We start from the raw sequence: 12,625 nt of genomic DNA on the forward strand, positions 1-12,625 counted from the left end.
TATATACACGTAAAAACAGTAAGGAAACACAATGATTAAATACACAATACCATGTAGAAATAATGCTGAAAGTTTTGACTCAAGGCTCTTAAAAATGTGAGACTCAGACTGAATTAACACGCCTAAGTTCCATTCCACTTTCCCCTACTACATAGGCTTTCAGAAAGCTCACTATCTCTATTTAACCTATTTTATAGGTTAAACTGATAACGTAGCATTCACCTATTGGGTTACTTTTTGGAGACATATAAAACAAACAGGTCCTCTCCCTCTTCCATGAAATAGCCCTTTGCGTATGCATAGATACTTGCCATAGGTTCCCATTGTCAAAATATCTTGAGTGTCCTAAAGCATTTCTCAGATGCTAGTTTCTAGGACCTTCATTCTTCTATTTCATCTTGTAACATCCTGGAAAACAGAGGTTTGTACTCATTGGCTCTATGAAGTTCCTCTGTCAATACCATGGCAAAACTTTCTACTTACTTAAATGCAAAGTTCTCTCTGAACCATTTCAGACCCCTTTGGCTCATTTCATATTAACGGACAGGGAATTTCTCCCACTACAGCTATCTGTATCCTATCATCACCCTTCAATAGTGAATTCTTTCCTTGAGTGGAATGGGTTCTTTGAGAAAATGACTTCTTTCTTTGAGTGTGAATAGGTTCTTTGCATGTTATTCTGTAATGTGGGTATTCCAATGGAACGTGTGTACCCTGAATCAATATTTCAGCCAGTCTGACATGCTTATGGGTCATATTCATGCCAGTCACTGCGGAGGAGCTAAAGAATGCTTGAGAGAAGTTTTGGACAATTTTCTAGGACTCCCCTCACTTTCTCTGTCTGGTTTCCCTTTTAACCCATCTCCTGCTTGAGACTTGATACTTCAGTAGTTTTCACCTAACTCTGACTCAATATTTCTTTAAGTGCTTTGATTGGATATTATTTCTTTGGTTGGTTCTCTTTCCAGTGGTCCCAAATAAGATAACCTTCCCCTTCTTTTGGCCTCTTGAAACATATTCCCTCCAAAGCCCTTCTTGTATATTATACTGGCAAAACCCATTTGACCATTAATGAAAATAAAAATGTACAATGTGAGTATGTGTGAAAATCAGTCTCTAATTAATTTTAAAGAGGTCTCCCTCATATCTAAATTCCTGGGACATCTCTAATCAGATATGCAATTGTTGCACAGTATAAATAAAGATCCCTATCTGTGAGAATTTCATGAAATCTTGTAGAAGAAAGTCTAGGTCAGAATCTCTGTCTCTGAGCTCCTTGGAAAGTATCAGAGCCCAAGAGACAATGAGTAAATTTGGTGACAATTCTTTGGAAGATTGGATAATTGTTCTTAATTATTCATTCATTTTGCCATGGCCTCCCATGAGAATAGACAGAGTATCTTTCCTGGGTATGTTGGATATTGGCCTAGGTCCAGTGAACTGCTTTGGCCAAGTTAGTGTTAGCAGAGGTGATACAGCAGAAGCTTCACGTGTGCTTGCCTAGAGTGCCTGACCTTTTGCACTTTGGCTAACTATCAGGAGAAGAGCAAGCCCCAGGCAAACAGTGGTCCCACAACAAGAGACTTGAACCTGACCTACCACTTGGAGCAGAGGTGCCTCAGCCAGCTCACAGACTGGTTACTGAGAAGTTTTTATTGTTATAAGTTACTAAGATTTTGGAGTTGTTTATTATATAGCTTTATCATAGCAGTAATCTGAGTGATAAAATCTTCTTTTACACCACATTTCATACAAGTGCCTTTAAGATATTGTCTTTATTACCTCCCCTGGAGAACTTTCTATCATTATGGGTTAAATTGTGTTCCAAAAAAGATATGTTGCAGTCTTAACCTCCAGTTCCTTGAATGTGATCTTATTTGGAAATAGGGTCTTTACAGATGTAATCAGGTCAAAATGAGGTTGTACTTGATTAGGTTGGACCCTCATGCAGTATGACTGGTGTTCTCATAAGAAGGAAAAGCAGAAATTAAGACAGAGAAACAAGAGGAGAATACTCTGTGATGACAGAGGCAGAGATTGAAGGGATGCAACTGCAAGCCAAGGGATGTCAAGAATTGGCAGGTGCCATTAGAAGCTAGGAAAAGACAAAGGATCCTACTCAGGGTCTCAGAGGGAGCAGAGCTCTGCTGACACCTTGATTTCAGAGTTCTAGCCTCCAGAATGGTAAAATAAATACCCAGTTTGTGGTACTTTGTTATGGAAGCCATTGGAAACTGATACAGTTTTTCTAATGCCCCTGAACTCCAAAGTTTTTTCTCTATTCGTAAAATACCTCATTTGTACCACTGGTAGTGCCTTTATCATAATACATAACTCTGTTATCAGAGTTACTTTTATCTTTCATCCTAGGCTGTGCACTCCTGAGGTTTTGTGCATTTTCAATGATAGTTGAATGAGTTAATCTGTCTGAAAGGTTTTAGGAACTGCCAAATTGCAATACAAATGTTGGGTTGTTTTATAATTATTAATTTGAGCTTTGTCACATTCCGTCATTTACTCAGCATATATTTATCAAGTGCCTACACTACTGAGTGCCAAGCGTGGCTCCAGGTGAAGTGGATACAAGGAGTGGAGTTTACAAACAAAAGTAAACTCATCATATAGGATTAAACAAAGTGCTGTGATGGAGAATAATTGGGGGCATTTACTTTAGAGAGTTATGACAATCTTCTCTGATGAAGTGATATTTAATTTGAGATCTGAATGATAAAAGCATGTCATTAATATGAAGAGGCAGGGAAAAATTATTCTAAGCAAAAGAAACAGCAGGCTATAAATCCCTGTTTGAAGAGAGACGATGGTCCACTCCTAGAGACAGGCAGAAGGCAAAGGAGACCAGAACAAAGTGAAGTGGGCTCAGGTCAGTTGCTATTAATGTTTGAGAGGCATATAGGGGCCAGATCTTCCAGGATTCTGCAGGCTATGGTCGAGAGTATGGATTTTGATTCTAAATGAAATAAGGGAACTACTGGAGGATTTTATGTAAAAGGGTAAGATGGAACTTAAATTTTAAAAATTTCATCTGGCTTCTGTTATGGACTAGGTGGTGGTTGGTGGAAGGAAGAGAAGGAAGAGAGTAGTTAGGAAGGAGGCTGTGATAGTTATCTGAGTGAGAGGCAGATGATAGCATGGATTAAGGTAACGTCAGTGATAATTTCGGTAGCTTACATTAGGATAGGTAGGTTATGTGCTTTCTTAACTATGTGTTTGGTGGTACCTTTTACTGAAATGCAGAACCTAAGTTTCAGGGGAAAGTTAGGAGTTCACAAAAAATTTCCCTCAATGTTTCCCTCCTAAATGTCAACTTTGGGTCTTAACATAAGGGACAGAAATTCTGACCTAATGAATATGGAATTAGGCATCTACTGGACCTTATGTTTCAGAACAGGGGCTGGCAAACATTTTCTTAAGGGAATAGGTAGTAAATATTTTAGGCTTTGCAAAACAAGAAGCAAAATATTGGATACTATGTATATACCTATAACTGCTTAACATGTAATCATCTAAAACTAAAAAAAAAATCCATTCTTAATTTGGAGGGCCATAAATAAAATGGGAAAGTAGCTGTGAACCCCTGGTCTAGATCAGCAGTTGACAAACTACTGTTCATGGACCAAATCTAGCCAGTCACTTAGTTTGGTAAATAAAGTTCTTATTCACACAGATTTATGCCTATTTGTTTACATATTGTAGATGGCTGTTTTCCTGATATGATGATAGAGTAGAGTAGTTGCAACAGAGACCATATTTCCTATTCTGCTTGGGCTACCATAACAAAATACCATAGACTGGGTGGCTTAAACAACAGAAATTTATTTTCTCATTGCCCTGGAGATTGGAAGTCTGAGATCAAAGTGTCAGCATGGATGGGTTCTAGCAAGGACTCCCTTTTTGGCTTATGGATGGCTTCTATCCTGCTGTATGCTCACATGGTCTTTCCACAATGTTGGTACAGTAGGAGAGAGAATGCAAGCTCTCTGGAGTTTCTTCATATACAGGCACTAATTTTATAGTGACGGTCCCACCCATATGACCTTATCTAAATCTAATTACCTCCCAAAGTCCCCACCTCTAAATATCATCATATTGATAAGAGTGTTTGAGCTCCCTTCTTCCATCCTGTGGAAAGTCCATTATCTTCTGTAGGTTTCCCAGGGGGCTCTTCTCATGTTCCTCTCTGGATCTGAGTCCTTATTATTTCACCATCCCACACATGGTCTATCTGTTCAGCACGGTTTTCACAAAGGGAAAATTCTGCTCCACTCTGTGACATCCATAACTGTTACAACAAAACCCAAGTTTACAAGTATTTTCTAGAACTTTGTGTGAGAGGCTGTGAGGATATGGAGGGGACCTAGATTATAACATAAAAAGAACTTGAAATCAATTATTGGAGATTCTTAATTTCTCTTTAAAAAGTCCCTTTACCACATTGATTAATGTAAATGCCAATCTCTCACTAAGATACTCTCCTCTCTTTATTCTTCCCTCTTCTCTTTTTCCTTGTCTGCTTTTTCCCATGCCCCAAATTCAAGTTTCTTCCTCCCATTGAGTGACTGAGTTACTTTAAAAAAATTCTTTTTGCCTATTCTGTGATAGATTTTATTTTTTATTCCCAAGAGATATGTCAAGATTTATTCTCAGATATTGTAAATAATGTTGTAATAAATGTTAGCTATTAAATTTTTCTTTAAAGATTTGTTTTCTTAAATAAAAATTGCTTCCTTCTTAAGGATAATTCTGTTTCTAACCTCAAGATAATAATCTCTTTTTATCTCAACATAAAATATCATGGTTGGTGAACAGCCATCCTCTGTGCAGGTGTCTGCTATACCCTCTTGCCACAGTTATGACAGGTCTATAATTAGAGGCATTGGTGGTTCCCTATTATGTGTCACACAGTATGCTAGGTATGTGACTTACAGTACAGTATCTCATTTAATGCTTACCCAATTCTCTTAGGTAAATCCTTGTTTCCCCATTTTGCAGTTGAGAAAATTGAGGTTCAGATGTCTTTGTGTCCAAAGTCACATCTTTAATAAATGGGATTTGAACCCATCTTTCTGCTGCTAATTTCCAGGCTGTTTTCACTGCACCACATAATTTTGAATCTGGCCAATCTTTTATGGAACACCAGATATAAACAGAGAAAATATATCACTTTCTGGGGAACAAGAAAATAAAGAAATATTAGTTGATATTTTTAGATATGTTCAACTGTTGGGCCAGATTGTGGAGAATGGGGAAATGACAAATATCATATTTCTTTTCCAAAAAGGACAATAAACCACGTAAGTAGTTCTCCTTAGGTTAGTATACGAAGCAGGTGTGGGGGAAAATATGAGAAACAACCCTGTGGGCTCCAGCGAGGAAACACTTCAAAAAATATCATTTGATTAAAAGACAGCCCGCATGATTCAATGAGGAGGCGGAGGTATTGCCTTGGAAAAGCATCAGATAAAGAAATACTAAATGCCTGTAGAAGTGTCGTGGGTATGGGGGCTAAAAACAGCTTGTGGAATGGCAAACTTTCTGAAAAACATGGCAACAGCAAGTGTCCATAAATGGCAACTTCACTCTCTGTGGATGAGTGGGAAACAGCAGAGGATAATTTTTAGATTGCTTGTTTTTTACGTTAGTGGAGTGAAGTGATGCCATTGGAAATATTAAGAAGGATGAGAATGTGTTGGTGACGAAAGAACACTTATGAAAATAGAATAGCACTAGGACGTGGTAACCTGATGGGGATCATTCGATGACTAAATAGAGAATATTGTTGATACCCAAAAAATAGTGCTGTTAGCCAATTAACCAGAATAGAATCCCTTTCCTCTGCAGCACATTGATGTAAAACAGTGTTCTCCACAAGAGGCCTTTTTGAGTTTACTTCATTATCTTCAGGTAACAGAACACCTCAGTTACTTGAATATTTGCTTATCTTGTTTCTGTCTCAGTCTAATGGAGGACTGAAAATCTGGCTAGGTTTCAGGATTTCTATGGATTAATAAAGATTCCATCCATTCAACAGATTTTTGTTGAGAAATTACAATGTAGCAGGTTTTATGGTGGGTGTGGATGACTTAATGGGGAACCTGCCCTTGTAGCATTCAAGGAACAATGAAAGTAGCCATGGAAGCTGAAAGATATTGGGATGACTATGGTTAAAACTAAAACATTCTTGAAGCTAACCTAAAAACCTTAAGACATCAGACTCCATCCCCTAAATATAAAAGGCAAAATATGTCAGCTGGAAAGCTCTAGTCAGCTAGATTCTGGCTGATTGAGCTTAGTGTATATTAAAATATAACAAAGATAGTGTCAACTTCAAGTTCAACCTTATTATTTCTTGGGTTAATTTTTTAATTATTGTTATTATTTGCTTGCTTCTAATGGTAAGAACCCATTGTCTTGGATTATTAGGACAAAATAAAATATTTCTACCATTTTTTAGTAAGAAAAAACCCACACTCTTTTAGCAAATAAAATGGGCCAGGAAACTTTTTGAGAGCCAGGTATATATTTTTTCTGGGTAAAACAAAGGTTTTTAGGGATTTGAGATTAATGTCTATTTGAGAAACATTGAAAAAGTTTTATTTTCTCATGAAAGCATGAAAGATGTTGATAATATACATCAGGTTTGCATTTCACCAAGTGATTTCCTTAAATTCTAAGCACTGGTATTGGGACTTTTAATTATATTTTATTAACAAGGACTATTGGATGAAGACTATTTGGCACACCATAGTTTCAAAGGACTCCATTCTCCTTCCCCCACTTTAAGTTTCTTAATAAAGCAAGATTAAAAACTTAGAGAAAACTTTATTTATTTTCCTCCCTGTTATCACTGTCTGCATTAATTCTCTTTCCTCAGAGCCTTGGATTCTCCATCACTCAGACAAATACCTGTGCTTTGGGTCTCTCTTTTCCTTCTGTTTTACTAATCCACATTCAGCTATTTGTTTTTATCGGTATGGATTAAAAAAAACCTAGGTTATAATAAAGTAACTTATAGCGGTTTACTCTGTATAAGACATCAAAAAACGATTCACACCTAAACAATACACTTAAACTAAATGAATAGGACCTTTTGTAAAATTTTACTAGCAGCTTCTATTGAATAAGTTTTCATTGAATAGCAATTAGAATGTGTGAAACACTGTGTAAGGCATTGGATGGGACTGGGAAGCAGGATACAAAAATGGGTAAAACATAGAGCCCACAATGGAGTCAAGATGGGGACTAACACATATCACACATGACTAGAACATTATGTTGAATAAAGTAAATGCTATAAGAGAAGATCTAAAAATTCAGTTCATATTCAAAAGCAGAAGGAATATCTAATTGAAGAAATGGGCATGAATTTGTGGAGGAGAATATACAAGTTGAGCTTCATGAATGAACAATATTTTATCATGTGAAAAGTAGGTAAAGTATCCAGATGTCAAGAACATCATGAATGCAGATATAGCATCAAAAAACGTCAGGGTGTGTCTAGGGAATGGTTTATGGTTCAGTTTGGCTAAAATGGTGGGTTTTCAAACTTTTGTTCACAGTAAAACTCCTTTTTTTCCTTCTCCAAATGAAATGTTATGCTGAACTCCAATATATAAACCAAATAACCAAGCTGCCCTAGTTAAAGTGTGTGTGTGTGTGTGTGTGTGTGTGTGTGTGTGTGTGTGAGAGAGAGAGAGAGAGAGAGAGAGAGAGACAGAGACAGAGAGACAGAGAGATAGCACACGTGCAACCAGAGGGAGTATATTACTGTCTGCAGGCTGCCATAACAAATTACCGCAAATTCAGTGGCTTAACACAACAGAAGTTTACCCTCCTACAGTTCTGGAGGCTTAAAGTATGAAATTAAGGTGTTGGCAGGGCCATGCTCCCTCTGAAAGCTGTAGGGAAGAATCCTTTCTTGTCTCTTGCTAGCTTCTGGTGGTTGCTGGCAATCCTTGGTACTCTTCGGTATATGGCAGCATAACTCTGATTTCTGACTCCATCTTCATATGTCTTTCTCCTTTGTGTCTTTGTGTGTTTCTGCATCCAAATCTCCAATTCCTCTTCTTATTAGGATACCTGTCATAATTGGATTTAGGGCTCACCCTAATTCAATATACCTTATTTTAAGAAAATACATCTATAAAGACCCTACTTACATTCATATGTACCTGGGATTAGGACTTTGCCTTATCTTTTTGGGAGACACAATTTAACACACACCAGGGAACTTTCTTAAGATTCTACATTTTCTGTGCTACAACTACTCCCCTCTCCTACAACGACCACTGAGACATTTTAACTGAACCTTAGGATCGCTCACAGAGGACACTGAGAACCACTGAGCTGGCACCATATTCCCTCATCACCTGATCAGTAGAATCACCTAAAGTACTTCTTACATACAGAGTCCTTGAGCTCCACCCCAATCTGCTGAATCAGAATCTTGGAGTCTGTGTTTCTATCAAGCATTCCAGGGAAGACTTGTGATTGATTAGTCCAATTCATAATAAACATTGAGTTGGAGCAGAGGGAAATTTTGGAAAATAGACTGAAAATGTAGATTATGGAGAACCTGGATATCAGGCTGAGGAACAACAATTTCAAGGAGAGCTTGGGGCGACTTCTTCCCGGTGTTCATTTATAACAATACATTTGGGAATACACAGGACAATTCCCAAGAGCAAGTTTTGAGGGCTTCTTTTTTTACCAGAGAGGTAGCTCTGGTGCCTTTGAGTTCTAAAACTCAGACTTAACAGCCTGGAGTTAATACGATTCCCCGTCTTCCGGGAAAGCTCTGTAGCACAGGGGTGGGAGCATCCTGTGTCTGAGGGGTGACCTGCAGAGCTCTGGGGCTGGGGGGGGGGTCTCATTTTGCTGGCTGAAGAAGAAATGCCTGCTGCAGCAGCTGCCTTGTGTTTCCTCATTAGGGTTGCCTCCACCTTGAGCACACGTGTGGGAGCGGACAAGGGAAGTCAGCATAGGAAGAGAACTGCCAGGGCCTAATGGGCGGATGGGCCGCAGGGGAGGGAAGGCATGCTGTTGGTGACTCAGAGTCAGCAAGAGGTGGATGTCACCAGCAGGAAGTTGGAGTCAGGAGGCACTGCCGGGTACTTTTCCATCCTCCCCCCACTTGATCCCATGGTCCAGGATGCCAAAATGCACAGGCCAAATTCAGCCTGTTTTCTACAACTGCACAAACTGTTTGGACTAACTTGAGCTGGTCAAAATAAAACAACTGAAGGAACTGTCAGAATCTAGTGAATAATGTACAATCCTGCTTGTGAAGGTGGTTGTTTTGACTGATGATTAGACCAGGTGTTTGTGACCAACAACCTCGCACTATTTCTCACCATAAATAATACTCTACTTCAATCAGGAAAAAAGAAATAAGAATTTATGCTGGATGTTCTTTAAAAAATAGAAGTTGTGCTATTGAAACCTGACAACAAATCTTGGAGGCAGTTGTTCCATTTTATAGACAAGGAAGCAGAGGCTGAGGAACTTTCTCCCTCTCGCCTGCTGTTAGTAAGCTGCAGAGCTATAATTTACCTCAGACTCTATCTGGCTCCAAAGCTCATAAATTCTCAACAAATCTAGGCTCCCTTCTCTATCAAGTGCTTGTCTGTGCTGGTTCTGCTGTGGATTCCCAAGTGCTCACCTAGGCTTAAGTTTTTTTTCCCCCTCACTTACAGTGGCCTCTTCTCTATTTCTCCATACTTTACCCTTTCTTTAGAACTCTGTACAATAAGTAAGCAAACATGAAATGTTTGGAATGAGACTAAATTCCATTGTTCCATTGAGCATGTTTCTTAAGTATTCTGAGTCTCTGTTATTCATATGGAGGCACGGCCACAATTACTTAAAAGGTACAGTTATGAGTATTCTATAAAAGAATACATGAAAAATGCATCATGTGTATGCATGCATATATTATTATGATTATGATTATGATTAAATGTCTATTATTTTTGAGAGAGCACAAGTGGGGGAGGGGCAGAGAGAGGTGGACAGAAGATCCAAAGTGGGCTCTGCACCAACAGCAGCGAGCCCAATGTGGGGCTCGATGGAATTCAGGCACTGCGAGATTGTGCCCTGAGCCCAATTCAGTTGCTCAACCAAGCCACCCAGGCACCCTGTATTTGAATGCATGTATTATTACTCAAATCTAATTCTTTCTTGAAGGTTCCTTCTCCATTAATTTCTGGCTTGTTTGACGTCCAATTCCTTTTGCACTTGCTGTCCGTATGACAGTTGAATAGTAGCTATGCAAGTGCTTGCTATTTGTTTCACATCTGTCAGCTTTGAATTCCAGAAGAGGATTTAAAGTACTTGTGGGCATTAGTCATCGCTTATGTTTGTTTTTTTTCTACATCTTGTGCTGGACACTCACTTAGATACTCAATAATTACACATTGAGGATCTTTTATCAAAGTCAAAGCAATCAGACTGTTTTCTACATGTACACCCAAACTCCAACTAGTGGATTGCTGTGAATTTCATATCATCTCAGATGTTAAAAACTTGGTTGGTTCTCCTATATCCTTTTTTTTACATCCTATTCCTCCTTTCTCTTTTTTCCTCCTTTCCATAAGCATGTCTTGGGTAACTCCTAAATAATTAACACTGGGAAAACTGCTGTGTTGGACACTGTCAGTCATATCTACAAGGAATGGATTGAAGAGGTGGTGGTACCCAGAGGCCTGAACACATGACCAGCCATTTCCCATAATCACAGCTACTTTTACAAAGTTCTCAGGAAAGATAAGGGATAAAGAAAGAAACCAGTTAAAACAACACAACTGTTTTTTTGTTTGTTTTTGCCTTAAATTGCTTGACTGTAGCCCTAGCTCAGCGGTAATGTTTGCAGTTGCAGGGAATTCTTTGGACTAGACCAAGTTCCCAAAGCATAGTCCTTAGATCACTTCCTTAAGAATAATAGCAAGAAGATATCCCAAATTATGTTAATCATATCAGTTCCAAGGGAATGCCATGATGGAAACATCCCCAAAAGATGCCACAAAAAGGTCAATAGGCCTAGAAGGAAAAAAAACATGCTGTGGAAAGAACTATTTTTTTTGAAATAGCTTTCTACTGTATCTTTATTTTTTAATCAAAGTAATACATATTTTAATGCATATTTTAAGATACCAAAGAGCATATCTTTGAATATATATGTACATACATATACACATATCTTTGGATAAATATGTATATGAGATACATATATTTTGACTTATATATTCATATGTCTATATATATCTATTCTATATATAATGTGTGTGTATGTATATAGATATATAATGTGTGTATATATATAACCAGCAACGCTTTGCCCCCTACTTCTGCCCACCCTTTACTAACCTCCAGATCTACTTCTCGGAGGGTGTCATTTCAACTGTCATACCTGTTTATTTTGCTATTCTGAATAACATGCTTACATTACTACTTCTTGGTTTGTTAATTTTAGATGTTAACTGCCTGTCTTAAGGCAAATAAAAATTTAGCTTTTTTGTGGTTCTTCCTTTCTGGAGATTCATGTTTTTCAGTTTTGAGAAATTTTCTTATGTCCCTTCTCCAATAAATTCATCACTTCTCCATTTCTCAAATCTCCCTGGTGTCCACATTGGTAGATCTTGTGCCTCCTCTTGTGATCCTCTACTTTTCTTGTTTGTTTTTCTCTCTTCTTTTCTATTTTCTAGCTATTCTTTTGGAGAGATTATCTTGACTCTCTCTCCTAAACCTCCTACTGAATGTCTTATTTTGGATACTTTTAATTGCCAAGAGTGCATTCTCTACTTATTCCTCTTTGTTATGGCATCCTCTCCTTGTTTAATAGAGGCAAATCTTCACTATCTTCTCTTAATTGTGAGGATATTAAGTATAAATTTGTTTGTTTCTATTTGTTTTCCTATTGGATTTTTTTCTCCTATGTTGAAAGCTTTTCTAAAACGCCTCCTAATCCTTAACTGTCAGTTCATCTTCAAGTGTGAGACTTTAAGAGACCAATAATAAGTTCTGGGTCTAAGGAATGAATCAATGGATTTTGCTATTGGGTGACTGAGTGCTGAATGAGTTGTTTTGGTAGGAAGATCCACTAAATGTTGTGGATTTTCTAGGGGTTATTAAGTTTACCAAGGGAAAAAGAATCATCTGGTATTTTGCATAGAAAATGTGTCTCATAGAATATTATAGGTAATATAACTGAGGAGTCCATTTTGGCCTTTGCAAAGAGACTTGGGGTTTTTTAATACAATAAAAGGTTAAAAGCACAACATAAAAACAACAACATCTGGGAAACCATAAGACAAAAAGCCTAGCAGATGAGGAGTTATTATTTGTAATCCCTGGGTCACTGAGAGTTCACAAGGTGGCAATGGGGTTCCTTAAATTTGTTTTTCACATTTGTTTTTAGAATAGCCTAATACAAAGCTACCTCCAAGCTGCACAGGCTAACTTAAACATCAATATATTTCAATTTGGCTGAAATTATATAAGGTGAGATTTTTCATTCATTCATTCATTCATTCATTCATTCATTCCACTAGTAGCCTTTATAGAGAGTATGGTCTAGTTAACACATTAGTTACCTCAACTTTATAGTTGG

Source organism: Lynx canadensis, chromosome D1 (genome assembly GCF_007474595.2).
Source record: "Lynx canadensis isolate LIC74 chromosome D1, mLynCan4.pri.v2, whole genome shotgun sequence".
In the NCBI taxonomy this organism is placed as follows: domain Eukaryota; kingdom Metazoa; phylum Chordata; class Mammalia; order Carnivora; family Felidae; genus Lynx; species Lynx canadensis.